Genomic DNA, 9027 nt, shown 5'->3' on the forward strand with positions numbered 1-9027 from the left:
TAACAACTGGGGACATTGAAACAGTAATCAAAAAACTCCTGACACACAAAAGCCCTGGATCAGATTATTTCACAGGTGAATTTTATAGAACATTTAAGGAAGAGCTAACTCCTGTTTTCTCAGACTATCCCAAAAAATCCAAGATAAGGGAAGACTCCCAAACTCTTTTTATGACACCAGCATCATCCTAATCCCAAAACCAGATTAAGACACTACAAAGAAAGAAAACTACAGGCCGATATCACTGATGAACTTAGACGCTAAAATCCTCGATATATTAGCAAACCGAATCTAGCAATACATTAAATAGATCATCCACCATGATCAAGTGGGATTCATCCCAGGGATGCAAGGATGGCTCAATATACAGAATCAATAAATGTAATGCAAAACATCAACAAAAGAAAAGACAAAAACAATGCGACCATCTCAACAGATGTGGAAAAAGCATTTGATAAGGTACAGCACCCATTTATGATCAAAACACTCAGAAAAATGGGTATAAAGTGGGCACATTTCAATGTAATAAAGGCCATAAATGAAAAGCTATACCGAACATCATACTCAACGGGAAAGAGCTAAAAGCTTTCCCACTAAGATCAGGAACAAGAGAAGGATGCCCGCTTTCACTACTTCTATTCAACATAGTATTGGAAGTCCTAGCCACAGCAGTCAGATAAGAAAAGGGAATAAAAGGCATCCAAATTGGCAAGGAGGAAGTAAAACTATCATTTTTTTGCAGGTGACACAATAGTGTACATAGAAAACCCTATAGACTCCACCAAAAAACTACTTGACCTAATAAGTGACTTTGGCAAAACAGCGGGATACAAAGTCAATATTCAGAAACCAAAAGCATTTTTGTACACCAACAATGAAATAGCAGAAGCAGAAATCAGAAAAAAAAAAACCATTTGCTATAGCAAGAAGAAAAATAAAGTACTTAGGATTAAATTAACCAAGGAGGTAAAAGACCTGTACATGGAAAACTATACACCATTGAAGAATGAAAATAAGAAAGACACAAATAAAGGGAAGCATATACTGTGTTCATGGATTGGAAGAATTAACATCATCAAAATGCCCATGCTACCCAAAACACTTTATAGATTCAAGGCAATCCCTATTAAAATACCAGGGACGTATTTCACAGACATAGAACAGACATTTCAAAAATTTATATGGAACCATAAATGACCCCAGACAGCTGCAGCAATTTTGATAAAGAAAAACAAAGTAGGATGGATCATAATACCAGACATCAAACTATATTACAAGGCCGCTCTAATCAAAACAGTTGGGTACTGGCACAAGAACAGACACATACATCATTGGAACAGAATAGAAAGCCCAGGAATGAATCCATGTCTCTATGGTCAATTAATATTTGACAAAGGGGGCAGAAGCAAAAATTGGAGTAAAAATAGCCTTTTCAACAAATGGTATTGGGAGAGCTGGACAGCTACATGCAAAATACTGAAATATGATCACCAATTGACACCATACACAAAAAGAAACCCAAGATGGATCAAAGACTTAAATATAAGTCATGACACCATAACAGTCCTAGAGGAGAACATAGGCAGAAAACTCTCAGATATCCCATGCAGCAATATTTTCACCGAGATGTCCTCTAGAGTAAGGGACATAAAGGAAAGAATAAACAATTGGGACTTGATCAAAATAAGAAGCTTCTGCATGGCTAAAGAAAACATCAGCAAAATGAAAAGGGCTCCAATCGTATGGGAAAATATATTTGCCAATGATACATCAGATAGAGGTTTGATATCCAAAATATATAAAGAACTCACATGACTCCACTCCAGGGAGACAAACAATCCTATTAAAAAATGGGTGAAGGACGTGGGCAGATACTTCTCCAAGGAAGAGAGACAGACAGCTCAGAGACCCATGAAAGGATGCTCAGCATCATTAGCCATCAGAGAAATGCAAATAAAACCACAATGAGATACCACTTCACACCAGTCAGAATGGCCATCATAAACAGATCAACAAACAGGTGCTGATGATGTGGAGAAAAGGGAACCCTAGTACACTGTTGGTTGGAATGCAGACTGGTGCAGCCACTGGGGAAAACAGTTTGGAATTTCCTCAAAAAGCTAAAAATGGAAATTCCTTTTGACCCAGCGGTTCCCCTGCTGGGATTCTACCCTAAGAATTCAAAAACACCAATTCAAAAGAATCTGTGCACCCCAATGTTCATAGCAGCACAATTTACAATAGACAAGTGTTGGAAGCAACCTAAATGCCCATCAGTAGATGAGTGGATCAAACAACTATGGTATATTTACATAATGGAATACTACTCAGCAGTAAGAATGAAAGAGCTACTACCCTTCACGACAGCATTAATGGAACTGGAGAGCATTATGCTAAGTAGAATAAGCCAGGGGATGAAAGATAAATTCCATATGATCTCAACTATAAGTGGAAACTAATGAACAAAAGAAACAATGAAAATATAAGCAGCAATATTGACAGGAAAAACAAACTGACAATAACAAGTGGAAAGGAAGGTGGTAATGGGGAAAAGATGGGGAAGGGTCAAATCAAGGAACATGTATAAAGGACCCATGGATGAAGCCCAAGTGGATAAGAATTGCATGTGGGAGGTTGGGGTGGGTGGTGTAATGGAAAATGGTGGCGGGAAAATGGAGACAAATATATTTGAACAATAAAAAGAAAAAAGAAAGAAAGAAAAACAAAGTACCACAAAGTGGATAGCATAAAAAATAGAAACCTATTCTCTCAGAGTTTTGGTTGCTAAACATTTGAAATGTGTCAGCAGAACCCCATTTTTCCTAGGGACTCTAGGAGAATCAATTTCAAGCTTTACCTTACCTTCTCTTGGTGACTGTTGAGTGTTGGTGGTTCTTGGCTTGTGGCTGCATAACTCTAAATTTCTTCCTCCCCTGTCACCTGTTGTTCTTCCTTTGTATGTCAAGGTCTCTGTATATCTTCTCTTTAGAGCTGATTTGTCCATACACTCTCTTGATCCTTCTCTGCCAGGGCCAGGCCTGGGCTGGTTGCCTCAAATCCAGTATAGGGTAGGCATGGTACAATCTGGGACTGCCAACCCTGTCTTTTTCTTTTTACCGTCTTGTTGCACTGGCTATAGCATCTGGGATAAAGTTGACTATAAGTGGTGAGTAGACATCTGCCTTCTTCCCAATTTTAGGAGAAAGGGGCTTTTTATTTCATTATGAGGTATGATGTCAGATGTAAGTTCTTCCTTAGATGCCTTTTATTAGATTTAAGATGGTTCCTTTACTTAATAATCAATTTTTAAAATCACAAATGAGTGAATTTCTTCAAATGTCTTTTCTACATTAAAAAGAATATTATTTGGTTTTTCTTTTTTAGTCTTTTCATGATGGATGAAATACATTGATTTTGAATGGTAAGGCAAACTTGCATTTGTAGGATAAACCCTACTTGATTGTGCTAACGTCCGTTATTGATTGCTGTTTGAATTTGCTATTTTTTCTGAAGTAACCTAAATGGTGGAACTAAATCTTTATTTACAGGACACTGTAAGACAGGAAGTTTCACATAGAAATAAGAAACCTATTGAAAGAAGTTTCATACAGTATGTACAGTTTGTAACTGTTCTAGTTTCATTGTAAAAAGTGCTACAATAACCACATTTAAAAATAGTTCTTAGTAGAGAAATGGTTAAGACAAACCTATACCAGACATAGTACACAACAAACATTTTATGCCTTAGCTGTACAACCTAAAAGTTAAAGGTCCCAGGAGTGTCATCCTGAGCTTGGAAAGTATAGCCATCAGAGGTAGTTTGTGGCACACGAATTTGATCTTCCTCTTCATCTACAGAGAAATACTTCTCAATCAATTTTAATGAAGCTTTGTATACAGATTCATTTTCATGGTTTTGTAGAGCTTCAATTTTGTCCATACCTCCACATTCTTTGTTATACTAAGTTTCTCAGCAGCCTGGAAGATATTTGAAATGGCATCCAGAATAAACAGAATAATTTTGGTATCTTTCACAGTTAAGAGGTTCACCAATGCTTCTATTATGCTACAGTGAACAAGGTATACAATCTGTTCAACTGTTCCACCACTTGTATAGTTGGTTACAGCCCATAAAGCTTCCTTTTGTGTCTTAAAGTCTGCCTTAGACAGAACAACAACGAGGAATGGGAGTAATCTGTAATTCACAACTTGCTGTATCTGGTCCTGCCGGCCAGCTGTGATGTTTGACATTGTCCATGTAGCTTCCTTCTGAATATCAGTCTTAGAGTTCATTAACAGGCTGGGAAAGATGACAAGTGCTCCCATGTCTATTACAACCTGAGTCTGCTCATCTGTCCCAGTGACATTTCCTATAGCTCTTGGGGCAGAAGTCACAATTGGCAATTCAGTAGCTCCCAGGAGTTTCACAAGTTGGGGCACAACTCCTGTTTTCACAACCATTTCAATCCATTCATTTGGACCATCAGTAAGATAGGAGATGGCCCAGCAGCTGTCTACTAATACCTCTTGGTCATCATGATGCAGGAGACAAACTAAAGTAGGAAGAATCTGCTCAACAGTATCTAACAGAGCTGCAGGATTCTTGTTGCGACAAAGGTTTGAAAGTGTCCAGGTAAGATTACGTAAGTAACCACATGCTAAAGATGACACATCAGGAACTGAAAGAGGAGCTAACAGTGGATCAACTGCACCATACTTGATAACCAAGTCTTGGAAAACTGAACCATCACCTGCGATGTTTCCTAGAGCCCATACAGCTTCTTCACTGATGTGAATGAACATGGGGAGATGAAAAAGAAGAAATGAATGCTGGGATAGCACCTCCATCTACTACAGCTTTGGTCTGTTCTGATGTTCCAGAAGCAATGTTAGTGAGGGCCCAGACAGATTCAAACTGAATGAGACTACCATCAGTTCTGCTCAAGGACAAAAATTTTGGAATCAAACCAGCCCGGATTATATTGTCTATGGGTGGCTGTTTTTCCCTAGAAAGCAGTTTCTTTGCAGCCTGAGTAGCTTGCAGCTGGCTTTCCAAACTGTTGCTATTTATGCCTTTGACAATGTCCTCAACAGACCAATTTATAGTGCCCTGGTTGTTGTGGTTTTCCTGTAGTGGACAAGTAGCATCATCAGGAAATGAGCTTACATTTCTCCTTTTCAGCATCTGTTCATACTTTTTAGCTTTTCTCAGCTCCACATTAACTTGTATTCGGCAACGCCTCATTTCTGTAGTTTTTCCCCTTGTTCTTAAATCTGTTAAGGTGGGCAGCTGGTGAATTAGCATTCTTGTTGGTGGACATGGTTATGAGACAAAGGGAGATAGCTCTCTGGCTGGGCTGGGCCTGGGTTCGTACCTACACAGCTGGTTTAGTCTTTTCACAGGAGATGGTGCAAGGCACACAGGCTGTGGTTCAGTTGCTCTGAAAACATCCAACACTGATCAGCACTAAGACTGTGTGTAAATTTTCTATTTTTAAAAAGAATTTTTCCATTTATGTTCATGAGCTATATTGACATGATTTTCCTTTCTTGAGATTTGTCTGGCTTTCATATGTGGGTAATGTCTCATAAACTGTGTTGGAAAGTTTTTCTTCCTTGAAGAGTTTGTATAAAATTATATTTCCTTTAAAAGCTTGGTATAATTCACTTGTGCCATCTGGGTCGAGAGAGAGAGAGAGAGAGAGAGAGAGAGAGAGAGAGAGAGAGAGAGAGAGAGAAAGGGTGTGTGTGTAGGTTGTCAGCTACCAATTCATTAAATAGGGCTGTTCAAGTTTTGTTTACTTGAGTGAAATTTGGCACTTTGTCCCCTTTCAAAGACTTTTTCAATTTCACCTAAGTTGTTGAATTTATTTGTATCAAGTTAATAGAATTCAACATTGCTTTAGCTGCATCCATAAATTTTGATATATACATCCAGTTTAAAGTATTGTCAAATTCTTTTCTCATTACTTCCTCTTTAACCCATGGTTCATTTAGGAGTGTGCTGTTTAATTTCCAAATATTTGGGGATTGTTCAAGTGTTACTGATTTCTAACTTAATTCTGTTTTGGCAATAGAACATACCTTATATGATTTCCACTCTTTTAAGTCTTCTGAAACTTGTTTTATAGCCCAAAAATGTGAACTTGGAGATTATGCTGTTGTCGGGTGGTGTTCCAAACACCAATTAGTCAAGTTAATTGAGTCTTTTATATCTTATTTTCTATCCATTAATGGTATGGATAACTTATGTATTGAAATACCTAATTGAAAACTTGCCTATAATCATTTCAATTTTACCCATTTTTATTTTATGAATTTTGCATCTCAAAGTGTATTGGAGTTAGAAGATAGTTTTGCTTTGGATTCCCAAATGCCAAGATACAAGTCTCTCCCTTGGGGCCAATTTCTGAAGAGAATAAACTCCCCATCTCTTGCTGGAGGGTAAATCCCTGGTCGACAGTGCACAGGAATAGGGGGAAGAGGAAATGTGTGTATGGCATGAGAAGAAATGTTCCATATACAACTGGCCATTCCCTCTGTGTATTCCACTCCTATTAGGCATTTCTGAGACTGCAGCCAAACTGGTTCCTTCTAATCCTTACCATCATATGCACGCAATATAAGTGGTGCCTGCTTCTGCTCTGCAATAATAGCTTTCCTCCTTGCTACTTTAAAATTTTTTGTTGAGATCTTGTTTGCTGGTCTTTCTCCTGTTTTTATTGCTGTGGTTTTATAAATAAAACAAATTATTTTCTAGCATATAAACTGCTGTCCAAGGGGATCAGACGTATTTAACAGAAGCACTTTTCCTAGTCTGCCAGCCATTTTTCTTAATTGACCAAACCCTGACATTTCTGTAGCTTATCAGCTGCCACATGCTTCCTTTGTACTAGCTTTTCCCAGTTCAACGTCTTATACCTACTCGATATCACCTGCTCTCAGATACCAACCCAAGACCAGTTTCACTCTAGCAACATGTTTCTTTGGACTTCCCCTTGCTTTCATTACCTAGGGTCCAGCCTTGCACTCCATGCTATTATGAACCTTTCTCACAAATGAAAGTACAGTAAGGATGAGAGCTGCAAGAGTGAATTTCTATGTTTTTGGTTGTCAGTGTGAGTCATGGGAAAGGAAGAATTAAAGATTCTAATTTGGAACTGTGACTACATGTAGTGATGATAAATTCACTAGTATTTTTACCTGAAGATACTAAACCACCTATATAGAAAGCAAATACCACCACTGAATAGATAAGAATTTCAAGAATTGTAAAAGCTTGTCTCCAGTACTCAACAAATAATAATCTGTAAACTAGATCTTTTGCTAGTGATAGAATTATCAATTGACTATGATTACCAAGCCTACCCAAATGTCCTTGTTCAAAATCAACTACTACTGGCAAAGCATCAAGCCTAGGGCAACAAAAAACCAAACCAAACCAAACCAAAAAAAGGCAAAAAAAAAAAAAAAAAGAAAAGCAGCCTAGAACAATCCCTGAACTCTTGAGAAGGAATGACTTTTCTGCAATCCTAATATATTTTTTTTTTTCATTTTCACGTCTGAAATTGAGATACGTCAAAAAGCAACCAGAAATGTCTCTTCATCCCCATCCCCCCGCCCCCAATCCAGGTCATCTTAACATGATGAAATGTGACATCCCATTGTTCTTTCTGCATTTTCATGCATGAGTCCCTCTTTTTCTAAAATACGCGTTTCCCCAAACTTCCTTTCCATAATCGGTGATGTGCTCCCCGAGGACTCTGACCACATTTCAGCTGTATTAAGGTAATGCTTAAAAGAGGAGTGAAAACTAAATATAGTTTAAAACACCGATTACTTAAGGTATGTATAAAAGGAAATCTGGAAGAAAAGGTTAAAACCTATTTGACAGTTTGGGTATAAAAGCTCAGTCAAAATCATTGCATATTGACTGCTCTGGGTTGGAATCAAATATTCTGGGCTATCTCTTGAAGAGGGGAAAAATGTAATCTGTCACTCTCCTTCATTCCTTATAATGTTAGCTATGTTTGCCCTAAATTAATGTATACCTTCCCTGTTATCTATGTCCAGTTAACTGTTACCTTTGGCTTTATCAGTTACAACTCTCAGGTTAATATATTTCCCCTACTGATTTTTTTTTTACATATGGATATGAGTCATTGCAGAAAAACAGCTGAGGAATACTGGGCAGCTCCCTGAGCAATGCTTGAGGAATCATTAACAATCCTTCAGAAATTCAGAGCTGCAATTAAGAGCTCATTGTATGGTAACTTCTTAGTTATTAAAAATCCCTTTTCTACATTCAACTGTTGCATGAGCTTCTTGTATTAACTCCTGCCTCTTTTCAGGTGTCCTAGCTCCACAACCAATCCCACCCACAAAAGTGAATTATATGTAATGCATATTTTAGGCCGTATCTTTTCAAACATGCTTTCCAAAAATGGTTTACATGTTTTATATAGCTATTTTTATATGAAGTATTTTTTAGCAAAATATAAAAATGTTATAAATATGAGTTGGATGTCTCTAACGAGGTCTAAAAAGTCTGGAGATGCTGTAAAAACAGATACCCTTTTGGGGGATAAATCAAATTAAAAATGATAAGCCTGAAGGCACAAGTATCAGAAACTTTCTCTCCTGTCTCCTTTGTTTTGCTTAGTATAGAACATGGGTGGTCAAGAAAATAAAGGAAATGAGAAAGAAGTGTTGAGAGAACTGAATTCATTTAAATACATTTCAACTTCATTTGACATGTTTCAACATGGTGTATGTAACCTACTTGGCTTTATTTTGGGGGAATCATGTAAAGTGGTGAGATCTGGAAGAACCCCAATGGACTAGCTGCATCCATGAAAAAGAACTGCAGTACTTTTGTTCCTGAGCTGCTGTTTTGAGGGGAGGAGGGTTCAAGATCCTGTAAAATGGTACATGGGGTGTATTACACAAGTAGCTCTCCTCCAGCTTCTTGTCAGATTGTTGTATGTTTTTGCAATAAACACAAAAAATTTCTATGCCCATTTTATC

At 37.7% G+C, this 9027-nt stretch overlaps 1 pseudogene; it reads right to left on the reverse strand.

Annotated features, from left to right (window-relative positions):
• Positions 1-3757: 3757 nt before the first annotated feature.
• LOC129073164 (importin subunit alpha-1-like) lies at positions 3758-5659 on the reverse strand (annotated as a pseudogene).
• Positions 5660-9027: the final 3368 nt, after the last annotated feature.

Source organism: Pteronotus mesoamericanus, unplaced genomic scaffold (assembly GCF_021234165.1).
Source record: "Pteronotus mesoamericanus isolate MK-2021 breed Mesoamerican mustached bat unplaced genomic scaffold, CSHL_Meso_final contig_35, whole genome shotgun sequence".
NCBI classification, from domain to species: Eukaryota; Metazoa; Chordata; class Mammalia; order Chiroptera; family Mormoopidae; genus Pteronotus; species Pteronotus mesoamericanus.